Source organism: Oreochromis aureus, linkage group 3 (assembly GCF_013358895.1).
Source record: "Oreochromis aureus strain Israel breed Guangdong linkage group 3, ZZ_aureus, whole genome shotgun sequence".
Classification (NCBI taxonomy): domain Eukaryota; kingdom Metazoa; phylum Chordata; class Actinopteri; order Cichliformes; family Cichlidae; genus Oreochromis; species Oreochromis aureus.
The window spans coordinates 101,102,641-101,119,834 of NC_052944.1; the positions used below are offsets into that span (position 1 = coordinate 101,102,641).

Below are 17,194 nucleotides of genomic sequence, written 5' to 3' on the forward strand. Positions count from 1 at the left end.
AGCTAGAAACACTATGAGAGAAAAAAAACAAAAACAAAAAAAACCAATAGTCACAATCCATGATGAAATCAAAAGTAAAAATACAAAAAACACTGGGTCACTGACAATGTTCCCTCTAATTTTTCATGTGTCTGAGTGAACACACAAACTCCCTGAGCGATCCCTTGGACCACTGTGAGCGACATTAGACGTGTGCACTGTGGTCACGCCAGCATCGAATCCACCCAAGTTACATGGTTTATTAAAATAATCAAATTACATCATTTACATTTATGTTAGACTACTTTTAATTAACTGCTTTATCCCACCTGCAATGAAATGAAATGAACTAAACAACTAAAACATGGAGACTGACCTCAGAGTTTCAAGTCCACATTCTGGACTCTCCAGAAAACCACAAAGCTGTTCCACTCCTGAATCCTGCAGGCTGTTGTTGCTCAGGTCCAGCTCTCTTAGATGGGAGGGGTTGGACTTCAGAGCTGCTGCCAGATAATCACAGCTGATATTTGACAAACCACAACTCCCCAATCTGTATAAAGAATGAAGGCTGCAAGTTAATTAGAAAAAGTGTGTGCTTGAAATCATTCAGTGTTTCATAATTAATTTTAATTCAATTGTACGGTTGTTGTGCCAAATCACAACAACCATCAGCTCAGGACACTTTATTTTGTAAGGTAGACCCTAAAATAATACAAACAGAAAAACAGTCATATGACCCCCTATGAGCAAGTACTTTGGTGCCAGCAAGAAGGAAAATCTCCCTTTTAACAGCTAGAAATCTCCAGCAGAACCAGGGTCAGGGAGGGGCGGCCATCTACCGTGACCAGCTGGTGTAAAAGAAAGAAGACCGGACAAACGACATTTGGTGGAAGAGAGCCACAGAAATAATAACAAGTATGATTCCCTGCAGAGAGGTCTGTTAACAAATTGTGAGTGAGAAAGGTGACTGAAGAAGAAACAGCGCATCATGGGAATCTCCCAGCAGCCTACACCTATTGCAGCATAACTAAGGGAAGATTCAGAGTCACTTGATCCAGCCCTAACTTAAATGCTTTTGTAAAATGCCTAATCTTAAAATTAGCTATAATGTCCGTCTCCTGTATGGAACTGGAAGCTGATTCAATAGATGAGAGCTCTGAAAACTGAAGGCTCTGCCTCCCATTCGTTTATGCTACGATTCAGCACAGGAGGGAGGGGGTGAGTAGCTAAAATGTGCTGTTAGCATATTAGCAGAGCGATGCTGCTGTGAACCGAGGAGCTATTGTCTTGATGTGAGCTTCTACTCAGGGTTTTTTTCTTCCAGTTCAGAGCATTAATCTTTTTGTTATGAAACTGGCTGTTGTTTTTTTCCCCACAATTTTAATTATAAGCTGGATATATTCCTACTAATGAAATTGGTTTGCTAACAGCAACAGGGATGAGTCAGTGAGTCAGTTGGGCTTGTGAATCACGATTCAAGAGTCTATAAAGTGATTCTCGAGTAGTGAACAATTCGTTCATGATTCGTGCATCACTATGTCACTCTCAGACAGGATATTTCAAATTTCAGAGATATTGTGCAAATGGAAGAAAGCAGTCTTACATATGTGTTTAATATGTGCATTGAAGGACATATGCTGTTTATGACTCCAAGGTTCCTCACAGTGTTAGTAGGGGCCAAGGTAATGCCATCCAGAGTAAGAATCTGGTTAGATACCATATTTCTAAGATTTTCAGGGCCGAGTACAATAACCTCAGTTTTGTACTCGGATGGAGCCTTACTTAGGTCCCATCCAAGCCTCCATCTTCATTTTCATCACCAGCAGCTAGACCAGGGGTGCCGAACTCCAGGCCAGGAGGGCCGGTGTTCTACAGGTTTTAGATGTGTTCTTGATCCAACACAGCTGATTCAAATGGCTAAATGACATCCTCAGCATGTCTTGAAGTTCTGCAGAGGCGTGTTAATGAACAGGTGTGCTGAAACAGGGTGATATCTAAAACATGCAGGACACCGGCCCTCGAGGCCTGTAGTTGGCCATCCCTGATCTAGACTAATCCCTAATGCCTAATCCCCATCACTGCTGGGAATCCATTCAGCCGTCATTGGCTATCAGAGTCCAATCACCAAACAGGTTGACTGAATTCTGTTCATATATGAATAATGTTCAGTTCATAATAATAATCCCGCTTATTTGTTAGACTGGATATCTTTGGGATGGTTTGATAGCTCTTTCAAGGACAGGGACTCCAGTTAGAGAGTAGGCACAGAGAGTTAGTTCCAGATAAATACTAATGACTCTTAATTGGTGTTACGGCCCTGGCCCTTGGATGGAGTGAGACTGCTTTTTTTTTGGTTCATGCAAATCAGAGTGTGCTGAGACTTGTGGATGATTGGTTACTGGGAGACCCATGCGAGCCCTCTTTTATGCAGATTGAAGTGTGCCAGACCATGCGGATGATTGGGTGCCTGAAGATCCTATGACGCTCCAATTAGATAAATAGGGGCAGTGGCTAAAACTTGGTTAAAGAAACTGGATGTTATCCAAGCTCATGTGCTGAGGATTTGTTTAGGGGCGGTTAAAACAACGCCAGTATGTGCTCTTCAGGTGGAAGCTGGAGAAATGCCTCTGCATATTAGAAGGTAGCAGTTGATGGCTAATTGTTGGGTTAATTTGAATGGTCACAACAACAATCATCCTGTTAAGAAGGTGTTGAAAATTTTTTGGGAGAGAGGTAAGGAATTTAAAAATAGCTTTGGATGGGTTGGGGATGAGAGGGCAAGAGCAGTTAAGGTCTATGACAAGGAATTCAGCTAGACGGTGTTGTGGCCTATAAAGCCCACTTGGGCATGGGATTTCATTAAAGTGGATAGAACGTTAGTGGATATTAAAAAGAGGGACATCACAACAGATCTTTGTCAAGAATCTTATAGTAGGTTGGAGGGCAAGTACAGTAGCTATGTGCAGGTGTACACAGATGGATCGAGAGATCCAGATAGTGTAGCAACTGGTTTGGCAGTGGTAGTTCCGGAATTAAATATCAAGTTTGGGAAAAGAACATCAAACTTTTTGAGTGTTTAAGCAGTAGAGCTCTATGCCATATTGATGGCATTAGAATGGGTGGAAGACAGCAGAGTTCCAAAAGTAATAATATGCACTGATTCATTGTGAGCTGTGTTAAGTATAGAAAATGGGAATACAAGTAGCAATCAGACCATTCTGTATGAAGTTATATTATGTGTTCTAACCACAGAGTGTGTGTGAACAGGGCAAACGTGTAGTAATAATGTGGACACCAGCTCATATAGGCATTATGGGGAATGAAAGAGCAGATAGAATGGCTAAGGAAGTTGTTAAAAGAGTAGACATAGAGGTACAGACACCATTATCTAAATCTGAGGGAAGGTATATTGTTTGGAGTGAAAGTAAGAAGTTATGGAAAATGGTGTGGGATAATGAAACTAGAGGGAGACAATTGCATAGTACAAAATACAGTAGAAGTTAAAAGAAATAAAGGAATGGACAGGCGGGAGGAGATTGTTATGTGTAGAATAAGAACAGGGCATTGTTACCTGAATGGCACTCTTTTTAGGATGGGGAAACATTTAACGGGGCTATGTAATTGGTGTGGTGTTATGGAAAAAATTGAGCATGTATTTATTAACTGCAGAAGGTATGGTAACCACAGGAGAATGATGAGGGTAGAATTGGGAATTAGGGGGGAACTCAGGTTTGAAAAGGTGGTTGACTTGCAAGGATGTCATGAAAGGAAAGGAGTGGTTCTTCAGTTTCTGAGAAGAACGGGATTGTTTAAGAGGATTTAAAGAGCTAAGTGCAGTCTAGGTAACACCAGAGGGTGGCAGTAATGCATCTTCGATGGATGCAAGCTGCTGTTAAACTGGAGGAAGAAGAAGAATAAGCACTATGGGGACTATAATATCAGCCTTATGTCTGCAGTTCAGTGTCAGCACAACTTCCACACCATATTCATCTCAGCACAACTAAAACATGGTGACTGACCTCAGAGTTTCAAGTCCACATCCTGGACTCTCCAGAAAACCACACAGCTGCTTCACTCTTGAATCCTGCAGCTTGTTGTTCAACCTCAGGTCCAGCTCTCTCAGATAGGAGGGGTTGGACTTCAGAGCTGCTGCCAGATAATCACAGCTGATCTCTGACAGACCACAGCTCACCAATCTGTGTAAAGAATTAAAGTTGTAAGTTTGTTAGACAAAGTCTGTGCTTGAAATCATTCAGTGTTTCATAATCAGTCCAGAGCTGAAGAAGGTTCAAAATGTTATAGTTTAGAAAATGGAAACTCCAAACAGCCAACAGGAAGCAGCTTGAAACAAACACAAGAGAAAATACATTTTCATTTTAAACTAGTACATTTCTAACAGGAGTATTTTAAAGACAGTGTCACTGATGATCAACTTCTCTTCACTAAAAGTTTGAGTAATAGATGCACGATAGACTGGACCATGTACGCATGCTTTCCAGCATACATTTATTATTACAGTTGCTGCTACATACAAATGGCTGCAGCTCGCAAACACACACTAAAAGCAACAACACCACCACTCAGGACCCAGTACAGCCTTTAAATACTGGTATGGCGTGATTGCCTATACCTATACCTTAGGTATACTGGCTCATTTGACAAATTTCTGCTTGCTAAGACACTTTGAAACTCTTATCAGTATGTTTCCTGTCCTACTAGGAGGGATCAAACTCCAGACCTTTGTTCATTTGGTCAGTGAAGGATGCTTTTCCACTTGAAGAAAGACCAGCACTTTACTCAAGGCAGGGACATCAGCACTTCCACGGGAGAGCAACACTGCACAAACATAGACGCAGCACAGCCACTGAAGTACAAGGACAAAGAAAAGGCAAGGGAGAAGACCCTGGTGGTGTGGATGGACCCTTTAGGGACTCCAAGACTGAGGAAGAAACCTCCATGCTAAGGATGCTGCAGTGATCTGGGGAACTCGGTCCATTCTGAGGCCACACCATGTGAACTAAATGGACCGCAATTTCTTTACAGACTTCAGCCAAATGAACATCTCCAACAGTGCACAAGCTGTGAGCAATCAGCTGTTTAATCATATACACAGATTCTTTCATCAGCTGTAATGTGAGTGTACTGATTGTCAAACATCTCCCTATCACCACTCCACTGTCAGCCTTTAAATAAACCCTGCTCAAGTCTGTGACTTCTTTTTGAAGTCAAAAGGAAAAACAGTTTTTTCTGTCTTTTGGAAAGACTTTAAGCACTCAAAATTCTTCACATTTGTCTTCAGACATTTCCTGAACAATTATGAACTAAAGAATTCAATCAAAGATCTGAAATGTAAATAACGATAAGAGCTGCAATTAGTGAACTCACCTTAGAGTTTCCAGTCGACAGTTTGGATTCTCCAGTCCAGCACACAGAAGCTTCACTGCTGAATCCTGCAGGGTGTTTCCACTCATGTCCAGCTCTGTTAGATGGGAGGGGCTGGACAGAGATGAGGCCATAACTTCACAGTGAGTTTCTGAGAATCCCGAACTAGTCTGTCTTTAATTATAGAAAATAAAATGTGTTATTATAAAACCAGAAAATCCACATTGTTTGTTCTCAGATGTAATAATTAAGTTTGCCTATGCAATATATCATATCATATTTATTTGTATAACACATTTAAAGACCAAAAGTGCTTACCAGTAAAATCACATACATACATACACACACACACACACACACACACACACACACACACACACACACACACACACACACACACACACACAAATTACATAAAGTAAATGCAGAGCTGGATGAAAATCACCCTAATTAGCCTAGAATGCTAGATTAAACAAGTAAGTTTTCAGACTTGATTTAAAAGATTGAATAGAATCAGATGTGTGAATGTCAAGAAGAAGATTATTCCATAATTTGGGTGTGGCAACGGCAAAGGCATGACCTTCTCTAGTATTCAGCCGAGACCTAGGTAGCACTAAGAGCAGTTGACCGGATGATCTTAGTGCTCTCTTAGGGCTATACAGAGGAGATCAGCTAAGTAGTTAGGCGCTATATTATTTAGAATTTTATAAGTAAACAATAAAATTTTAAACTCAATTTGATATTTAATAGGAAACCGATGTAAGTTGGGAAGAACTGGGGTGATGGAATCATATCTTCTAGTGCTGTTTAAGTGACATGCTGGATCATTTTGTACCAAATGCAATCGCTGAAGGAGGGAAAATTGGAGGCCCAAGTAAAGTGAGTTAAAATAGTCTTGAAGTGATGAATGCATGAATAAGTTTCTCTAGATCTTTACGTGGTATATAAGGTTTGGCCTTAGAAATTGGCATAGTTGATGGAAGCTACTTTTTTACCACAGTAGACACCTGTTTATCTATTTGAAGGAACTATCCATAAAAACTCCAAGATTCTTAGCAGCATCAGTGAGGTGATTAGCAACACGCTCGGGTGTACTAGTTAGTTGTCCCAGAGCAATATGTCTATAAAAAACAATAATTTCCGTCTTCATTTCATTTAGGGTAAGAGAGTTACATGATAACCAGTCTTTGACATCCCTCAAACAATCAAATAGAGGATGTTCTGAAGATGAAACATCCCCAGTCCACCAAGGACTGAGTTTGATCTAACCCTTTGTCTTCATGGCTTAATTAAATTTGTTCCAATTCCTGTTTGTCATTTTTCTGTTATGACAGCAAGAGAAGCAGCAAACCTACTGCTTTTAGTTATAAATGGTGCCTTTGATGGTTTTGAAGGCATCTTTTCTTTGTGTTTTGACTCTCTCCAAAAACAGGATCTTGTGCAGCTCTTGTTTGCTTTTCAAGAAAATCAAGTTCTTTGAGTCTCGCTCCGTGATTGCATTTCTCTGTTATATCAACAACTATCATTCGCCATTTATTGCAAAGTCTAAAAGGTAACTTTGAAACAAGAATCCTGATATAATGGTTGAATTTTCCATCTCATCAGTAAACCCGGCTTCATCCATTGTGTTGAAGCAGCTTCTCAAAAAGAATGTGTAAGCTCATAATGCTGAAGCACCATCAGATTTTAAAACTGACCAATTCAGAGCCTTATCTATAAATGCAGATTTTATTTTTGCTCTGTTATCAAAGTTTGACTCAAGCTGCTTTTTTCCTTCAACATAAGCTTCTGTGGACTCATGTGCATGCACCTACTCACTAAAATTCTCAGTGGACTGTGGTAAACAATTCTAAATAATAAAGCCCTGGAATCCAGACTCTGCTGATTCTGAACAGAAGTGAAAATTTGCATTTTTACACTAACTTAGTTCTTAAAGCCAATGCTTCTTTTGCTTTTAATTGAACTTCTTCCAGTTTGGGTGCATATTTGTCTTGCAATGCGTCCAACTTTGCCTTCAAAGTGATTCTTTCCACCTCAGCTTCCATCAGCACCATTAAAGCTGCTTGGGAGATTTTACTGGCTTAGACTATAGGCTTTACTAATATTACTGAGTGAACTTTGTGCATCCTTTTTCAGCCAATTCTGTGACGATCCAATCATCCAAGTCCAACCATCCAGTCTTCCAAGTTCCCCCAAATTCCAAGGTGACATCCAATTCAAATGATTTTTTAAATTAAATGTATTGGCCTTTTAAGTTCCAAAAATGAAAATGGTCCAAGGAAAGGCTGTGGGTGGAAATAGATGGATTGTTTCAGAACTCACTTCTAAATTAAATCTTTGAAAAATATATGGTATTTATTTTGTGGATAAATATAAACCAAAATTCAACACAATAATTTCTTACAACCTAAACATAAACAAAAATTAACCTAATCTGATTCCAAAAGTTCAAAAAGTGATAAAAAAAAAAAAACCATTCTAAACCTTCCTATTCCCCCCTTGACATTTGACAAACAAATAATAATAATAAAAAAAACCCCAAACAAACAAAAAAATAACATTTCCACCACACCTCACAGCGTGCTCTGTAGGTGTGGTCCTTAATAAGTGGGATTGTCCAAATTTAACCAAATCTCCAAAAGTTGAATCTGTTCATCTGGACGTAGCGTTCTGTGGGAGAAATGTTTCGTCACTCATCCAAGTGACTTCTTCAGTCTCAGCTGACTGCAGGTTTCCCCAAACCTTATAAACAGTACATTTGCATAATGACTGAAACCAGCCCACTGAAGGAACAATGGGCTGTGAGGTCAGTTCCTTAATCATAATTATGCAAATTCCCATGACCATTGATCAACAATCACTGACCAAAACCCACTGATCAAAGAACACTGATCAATGGCCATGAGTACCATTCACAGAGAGTTGGGGAATGGCTGCAATCACAGCATTGTAAGATGGCGAATAATGTACCCTTAGGCCCCCTCCTCGATTCAGAGATGGTCTTTCCCTTTTCACGTAAATGGCCTCCTTGACTCCGCGCTCAAACCAGCGTTCTTCCCTATCCAGGATGTGAACATCCTGATCATTGAAAGAGTGTCCACTGGCCTGTAGGTGTAAATAGACTGCAGAGTCCTGGCCTGATGAGGTAGCTCTTCTGTGTTGTGCCATCCGCTTCACTAGAGGTTGTTTGGTTACCAAACTAATCACAACTTTTCCAAAGTAAATTTGATTAAAGATTTACATAGCAAAGCAAGGGAAATATATTCTTACAGTTTTAAAGAAAAAAAACTTACTTTTGGTAATATAATGTACAGTTGCACTGAATTTAATTTATTGATTTCCATGAACACCACCGTTTGCTCAGTGTTGTCCTGATGGAGGTTTCATTAACAGCAACCAGTATGATCCAGGCTTTAGCTGCTTAGAAATTACCCTGGGTCTCTTTGTGACCTCTCAGACCGTTTAACAGATCAAACACAAAGACATGAGAATCAGAGACCGAGCAGCTCTGTTCTTTAAAGACAAACATGGAACCCGCTCAGTACAGACTTTCCCCACAGATATCATCATCAAAGCAGCTTTTTCCTATGAGCAAGAGTCCTCTTACATTAGATTACAGCTTTTTACAGGAAAACTGGACAAAACTGATTTTTTTTTTTTTATAAATTCATTTTCATTTCTTCTCAGCACACAAACCCAGTCAAAATCAACCACACTCAACACTAATTATAATGTCAGTTTAGAATTATTACTGTTAACTCAGTGACTTCAGTTCTCTGACCTCGTTGGTCTAGGTTCACCGGACTCTGCTCTGTTCTCCTCTTTGTCCATCATCATCCTCTTGTGGATGTCAGTCAGTCTAAAAGGTAAACCACAAACAGGTGAGTTCATATGCAAATCTCAGTCCCACATCAGCTCTGCTGAATAATCTATGTTCCTATGACATCAGGAATCAAATGCTGTCATGAACACACCTCCATGTTTCTGTCATGTTTCTCTGACAGATTGAATTCAAACAGTTTGAGGAAAAACAGGATGAACTTTATTGGATATTAGGAGAATGTAATAAATCATAAAATCATTAAATCATAAAGGCAGCTAGAGCTAAGCAGCAGAATGAGATAACAGTCTTTATAGTATTGCATTGTATGACACTTTTCTGATTTTTATCTGCTTAAACTTTTGAAACCCATGTATCACTTTCATACCACTTCAATGTGCTACTTTGTGGTGGTTGACAGGAAATCTCAATAAAATCATTTAAGTTTGTGGTTTTAAGGAGACAAAATGTATAAAAGTTCGAAGGGGCATGAATACTTTGTCAAGGCACTGTATATTCAATCTGTCACGGTCCCTGTGTCTGCCCGGTCAGCCCAGTGAGGTTGCATGCGTTTTTGATTTGGTTTCTTTCTCTCTCCTCCCTGCTCGCAACACTCTACCTAGATGGAGCTCCTCGCAGGGTCCCACTTTTGGTGTTGGGACCTGCAAGTAATAACTCATCTGTGATTCATGATCCTGTCTGTCAGCCACTTAAGACAGTGGCTGTGAGTAATCTTCTCTGGACTATTGTGTAACACGCGTCGGTGTAATCCTGGCCTTTGCAATATTTTGAGTTCTCTTTATGCTTTTCTCAGTATTAAATACCTCGTCCTTGTATATAGACTCCCAGGCCCTGTCCTTAGACAGTTTCCTAGAATCTGTAGAGTTTAGCAACTTAAGTGTAGTACATGACACACTAGCAGTTGTGCAAAAAAAGAAGTTTCTTGTGATTTGCAGTCTGCGCTTGAGTCTGCCCTGCTCTGCCTAGACAAAAATAATTTTAGTACAGTGGTGTACAGTTCTTTCTTCCACCTTTTTAATTCATTCTAATAAAAACATTAGTCCAATGTTTATGTAATTTTTCCTCTATTTCTCATTAATGCTCTTTTTCATTGACAGAATTTTTTTTCTTCTATATTTTTTTTGTCGAAAAGCTCTGCAGATGTAATATTAATTACAGTGACAGTAAAGGAGGAAAAGGCGATAAAAACAATGCAGCTGAGCTGTGATGTCATCATGTACGCTGTGTCTCTGTGTGAACTATTGATGGAACTCACAGAGTACAAACTATAAGTACACAAATGTAGCTCAGAACGGCTAACAAACTCGGCCTCTTTGGTCCAGCTGTGAGTCCGTTACCGTGAATTATGGAGCGGCAGATTTGTGCTGAAACTCAGCTGCACACAGCTGATGTTAGCCAGGAAAATATTACACACTGACTTTAAAAAGAGAGAGAGAGAGACCTGGAAATAAAAAGACACACAATTTGTTGTGTTAAGAAATCAAACATGAGCTGAACAAACAGTAAAGTTCCTAAACACAAACTGTTAAAAGGAGGAAACAAAGCAAACTTACCGTTTCTTTTCACAGAGACACGCAAACAACAAGATCCACTCCACACCTGGACACCAAACATGAACATACAGGTTAGCTGCTTCCTGGAAAGAGGTGGGACTACACCTGATGCAAAAGAGGTGGGAGAGGCTGAGCAGAGCAGCACTCAGCTTCATTTCAAAACATCCTTAAAGTTGCTGAACAACAAATTTTTATGTCTAAAAGCTTCCCTCTCATCTCTTTTCCATTTCTATTCTTTTAATTTTTTTTCATTTTGCTTAAAGTTGTGCTTTTCCGTACATTTTTTCAAGTTCAATATTAAATATATTCATTATTCCTCTCCCATCATTGAGTAGACTTAGCTCCAAATACGAGACTCAAAAACTGAAATGAGAACTAAAATCAAACAAATGAGAAAAGGGCTCATCTTCTTGTTTATAGAATGAAAAAAGAACAAAGTCATCAAGCTCCAAACACTTGATGAATTTATTGCATTCAGGGACCTTCTGGCCTCCTGAGAGCTTTCTCTCTCCCTTTTTGCATTTTAACTCAGCCTTAAACACAAAGGTGCCAGGGTAGAGCTGTGTGGTGGGAAAAAGCTAAGAAATACACTGTGACAGGAGTGTCGGAGCTGACCACATATTCCAGATGACTGCTTTCTTTGAACCCTGGCTGCAGCTTTTCAGCCAACAGGCAAACAGGACTCGGAGAGTTCAGCTGCTGATGCTGCAGCGACGTGGAGGTGGAGAGATTCCACCGTAGTGATGTGAAAAAAATCCATCCACTTCTTCAGCGATGTAGAAGAGATGAGAAAACACAAGGAAACCAAGGCACACCGAGAAACACACAGCAACATGAGACAGCTCACCAATAGGCAGAGGACTAAATACACAGAGGATATGAGGGGGTGGGAAACAGGAGGGAAACACAGCTGGAACTAATCAGACGTAATCAGACATGGAGGAACCAAAACTAAATGCACTGAACACAGGACAAGGGATTATTAAAATGAAACAGGACACATGAGACACACTAAGACATGGACTGAGGACAGGGAAACATGGGAGCAAGACACATGACTGGGAAACAGATGAATACATATATAGACAGAACCTTAAAATTCTTAGGGGACATGACAGAGTACACATAGAATGCTGACTAAGGAGAAGCAAGTAACAGAACCATGAATCTAACTAAATCACAGAATATATATTAAACCAGAAACCACAAACACTGGGTCAGAGACCCAGGACCATGACACAAAGGGCCTTACTAAAACTTCATAATAGCTCAAGCAGTTTGATCTGTACTGTGTGCTGGTGAGTTTAAGTCTGTTCAGTCAGCATGTGCTCCTTATAAGTGCTGCATAAGAAGCTTCAAGCTCTTGCTCATTTCACAATTTGCTAATGCTTGATTCATCAGCTCAATGGCAGGATTTCACAAAATAAGAGTTGGTGCTGTACAAATAAAACTGAATTGAATTGAAAATTTAATTGGATTGAATTGAAAACTTGAATTTGAGACACACTTTGAGAGAAACTGCACACAAACATTTTGTGTGTCTGTTGGTGTTTTTTGAGCTCATAGTAACGCTACATTTCAAATCACCTCATACTTAAAAAACGTAAGTCCCTTTATGCTTGCTCCGCTTTAGCATCTCTGGTTAAAGGCTGAAGCACCGCTCCACAACTTATGGACACCTGCGCTGGAACAAGACTGACTTCCATGTGTTTCTGTTTAGGATCAGAAACACGGATCTGTTTGATGTGTGAAGGTTCGCAGGGACATGAAATAACCACCCACCCTTAAATGTGTCAAACTAAACTTAACAAGCCTTTCTGAAAATGTAAGAAAGTACAGATATTTGTTTAAACATGTAGGGAGTAAAAGTAAAAAACTGTGAGAAACAAACATAGCTGACAGTAAAGACGAGTGGAGCTCATTCTCTAACTAACCACTGTGTTGGATACGGCAGTAAAATAATTTGTACCTGACTTTTAAAAGGAGACTGGGATTGTTTCCAGTCCAAACATTCACTGTATCTACAAACATTCATGAAAATACTGATCGGTGAAGGGGACATGTAATTAAAGACCTTAAAATGATGCCTGTTTAACTGACTGATACTGTTTCAGAGTGAATTCTTTAATATTTAATCTCTAAAGACATGGGGCAATTAAATCTGCATGTATATCAAACATCAGTTCAGACTGTCCCATAGAACAATAAAGTACAGTTCCCATAAAACAGTGTCTCCACTCTTGGTTTCATAAAGCATGGACACAGGCAGGTTACAGGAAGGAAGCAGTGTGGGAATCACTTGATGTCAGGTTGCTGTTTATGCTGACAGCTTTTCATTGAACTGATGCTCTCACTGCTGTTCTGCTTTGTTAAGAAAGAAAACTGTGAGTCACTTGTATACATTTCGTCCTTTTCCCCGTACCAGCTCAAAGCCACTGTAGGATCTACTTCTTCATGTCCCCTAATTTTAGTTCTGACATGTTTTGGAATATAACAAATCAGAGTCAGCTGTCCCTATTGCCAGTCTTGGCAGCCGGGGATCGGTCCGCCAGGGCCTCCGCTCCTGGCCACCGCCCGACACACATTGCACCCGACCCCTATGGCGCCTCCTGCGGGTGGTGGGCCTGCGGGAGGATGGGCCCATGTCTCCTCTTCGGGCTGTGCCCGGCCGGGCCCCATGGACTAAGGCCCGCCACCAGACGCTCGCCCTCGGGCACCCTCCCGGGCCTGGCTCCAGGGCGGGGCCCCGTAACCCTATCCCGGGCAGGGTAAACTGTTCCCTCGATGTTCTTTTCATACGGGTCTTCTGAATCGCTCTTTGTCTGGTCCCTCACCCAGGACCAATTTGCCATGGGAGACCCTACCAGGGGGCAAAAGCCCCCAGACAACATAGCCCCTGGGATCCCTGTGACACACAAACCCCTCCACCACGATAAGGTAGCGATTCACGGAGAGGTGTGTAAGAGTGTCCATAAGTGCACGTGGCACCAGGATGCTCTAGGCCGCAGGTCGATGATCGATTTTGTAATCGTATCACCAGACCTGCGACCATATGTTCTGGACACTCGGGTAAAGAGAGGGGCTGAGCTGTCAACTGATCACCACCTGGTGGTGAGTTGGATCAGGTGGCGGGGAGGACGCTGGACAGACCCGGTGCACCTAAACGCGTGAGTGAGGGTGTGCTGGGAACGTCTAGCAGAGGCCCCAGTCCGCGAGATCTTCAACGCACACCTCCGGCAGAGCTTCAACAACATTCCGAGGGAGACTGGGGACATTGAGTCCGAATGGACCATGTTCAGCGTCTCCATTGCCGGGCTGCTGCATTGAGCTGCGGCCGCAAGGTGGTTGGTGCCTGCCGTGGTGGTAATCCCCGAACCAAATGGTGGACACCAGAGGTGAAGGGAGCCACCAGGCTGAAGAAGGAGTCCTATCGGGCTTGGTTAGCCTGTGGGACTCCAGAGGCAGCTGACAGGTATCGACAGGCCAAACGGAATGCGGCTCAGGCAGTGGCTGAAGCAAAAACTCGGGTGTGGGAGGAGTTCGGAGAGGCCATGGAAAAAGACTTTCGGACTGCCTCGAAGAGATTCTGGCAAACCGTCAGGCGCCTCAGGAGGGGAAAGCGGTGCTCTACCTGCACTGTGTATAGTGCTGGCGGTGCGCTGCTGACGTCGACTGAGAAAATTGTCAGACGGTGGAAGGAATACTGAGGACCTCCTTAATCCCACTGACACGTCTTCCGAGGAGGAAGCAGAGTCTGGGGATGAGGGAATGACCCGCCAATTTCTGGGGTCGAGGTCACTGAGGCAGTTAAACAACTCCTCGGTGGCAGAGCCCCTGGTGTTGATGAGGTCCGCCCGAGTTCCTGAAGGCTCTGGACGTTGTAGGGCTGTCCTGGTTGACACGCCTCTACAATGTTGCGTGGAGATCAGGGCAGTACCCTGGACTGGCAGACCGGGTGGTGGTCCCCATCTTTAAGAGGGGAGACCGGAGGGTGTGTTCCAACTACAGGGGATCACACTCCTCAGCCTCCCTGGGAAAGTCTATGCCAGGGTGCTGGAAAGGAGAGTTCGTCCGTTAGTCGAACCTCGGATACAGGAGGAACAATGCGGTTTTCGGTCCCTGGTCGCGGAACACTGGACCAGCTCTTTATCCTCTCGAGGATACTTGAGGGTGCATGGGAGTTTGCCCAACCAGTCTACATGTGTTTTGTGGACTTGGAGAAGGCATTCGACCGTGTCCCTCGGGTGTCCTGTGGGAGGTGTTGCGGAGTATGGGGTGTCTGGCCCACTGCTACGGGCCATTCGATCCCTATACAACCGTTGTAAGAGTTTGGTTCGCATTGCCGGCAATAAGTCGGACTCGTTTCCGGTGGGTGATGGGCTCCGCCAGGGCTGCCCTTTATCACCGATTCTGTTCATAATTTTTATGGACAGGATTTCTAGGCGCAGCCAAGTGGCGGAGGGCTTTCACTTGGGTGGCCTCAGAATCTCGCCTCTGCTTTTTATGGATGATGTGGTTCTGATGGCTTCATCAGGTGGGGGCCTCCAGCTCGCACTGGAACGGTTCGCAGCCGAGTGTGAAGCAGCGGGAATGAGGATCAGCACCTCCAAATCTGAGGCCATGGTTCTCAGCCGGAAAAGGGTGGAATGCCCACTCCGGGTCGGGGATGAGTTCCTGCCCCAAGTGGAGGAGTTTAAGTATCTCGGGGTCTTGTTCGCGAGTGATGGGAGAAGGGAGCCGGAGATCGACAGACGGATTGGTGCTGCGGCTGCAGTGATGCGGACGCTGCACCGGTCCGTCGTGGTGAAGAGGGAGCTGAGTGTAAAAGCGAAAGCTCTCAATTTACCGGTCGATCTACGTCCCGACCCTCACCTATGGCCACGAGCTGTGGGTAGTGACCGAAAGAACGAGATCGCGGATACAAGCGGCAGAAATGAGCTTCCTCCGAAGGGTGGCTGGCCTCTCCCTTAGAGATAGGGTGAGAAGTTCGGCCATCCGGGAGGGGCTCAGAGTAGAGCCGCTGCTCCTCCACATCGAAAGGAGCCAGTTGAGGTGGTTCGGGCATCTGACAAGGATGCCCCTGGGCGCCTCCTGGGTGAGGTGTTCGGGCATGTCCCACCGGGAGGAGGCCCAGGGCAGACCCAGGACGCGCTGGAGAGATTATATCTCTCGGCTGGCCTGGGAACGCCTTGGTGTTCCCCCGGATGAGCTGGAGGAGGTGGCTGGGGAGAGGGAGGTCTGGGCTTCTCTGCTTAGGCTGCTGCCCCCGCGACCCGACTTCGGATAAAGCGGATGAGGATGGATGGATGGATGGAGTCAGCTGTGGTGAAACTCCTACTCTGCCTGCTTGGTCCTTCTTCTCTTTTGGTTTTGTGTAGCAGGCAGAGCGTGACAGTCAGACACTAGCAGGACACATTTCTGTTCCACTCAGCTAAAAAGGGCCTGCTAACATTGCCTCTCTTCAAATGTGATGTTTTTGGTTTTTGGTTAAGACACTTCACAGATTCTTTCCTTTATCACAAGCATAAGAAAAAACCGAGGTCATCTATAATCTGTGTCATGATTCAGAAACAACAAGCAGTATCCTGTTATGACTCATAATCAGTTTCTCCAACTAAAATAAATCATTATATAACAAGATTTATGGAAAGTAAAAACATTTCATCTTGACAAATGAAATTAGTCTGACAGTTTTACTGGATCATGATCTCCTACAGATTTGTGTGTAGAAACAGATCTTTGGTATCTTGTAATGTAATGTAAAATTTTTGACCCTCATCAGTCTGACTTCAGGCAAGATGATTCAGTGTAAAGTTCACTTGATAACATGAAACCTTGTTGTATCTGCTTGTGTGAACAGACAACTAATACATCAAATACAGCCACACCCAGACTGGTGACTTTGTTTGAAATAAAAATATTTATACTGTAAACAGTGAGTTTCTCTGTTTACAGACTAAAGATCCAGCCAGTCTTTCTATCTTTACCCATGTTGTAAAGCCTGAGAGCAGAGATGAAACCAACAATTCAATCAATGAGCAGGATCCACACCTGAACTTCATTTAAATGTGGTGACAGGGTGTGGTCATTTGCACAGCTGCAGGGGAGTGGTGGAGCAGCTGCTAGATGCCATGTAATTTTGCCCCTCATATTTCCCAGCGACATGCTGGTTAAAAACAGGCACCATTGAAATGGGTAGAGTGTTCAAAAATCAGGCAGGTGGTAGTATATTCTGACTCGGCAGCTGTTCTTTCAAGTCTACATTCATTTTGTTTATTGCAAATGCAGTACTTGTGATACAGAACTGTCAAACTTTCAGATTTTAAAGAAACTGCTGCAGCTTTCTGGACCTTAGCTGTCTCCTTGTCCCTCCTAGGATTTTTAACATTTTTAAAAATTTAACACTGCTGTCATATTTTTTCACCAAACATATCTTATT

General features: G+C 42.8%; 1 long non-coding RNA gene across 1 annotated transcript; it reads right to left on the reverse strand.

The window, feature by feature from the left end:
• Positions 1-4,088: 4,088 nt before the first annotated feature.
• Positions 4,089-9,177, reverse strand: LOC120438721. The gene is made up of 3 exons (XR_005612080.1): positions 9,143-9,177; positions 5,365-5,535; positions 4,089-4,175 (listed from the first exon to the last, which is right to left on the reverse strand). It is a non-coding gene; the product is annotated as an uncharacterized LOC120438721 (long non-coding RNA).
• Between the last annotated feature and the right edge of the window lie 8,017 nt (positions 9,178-17,194).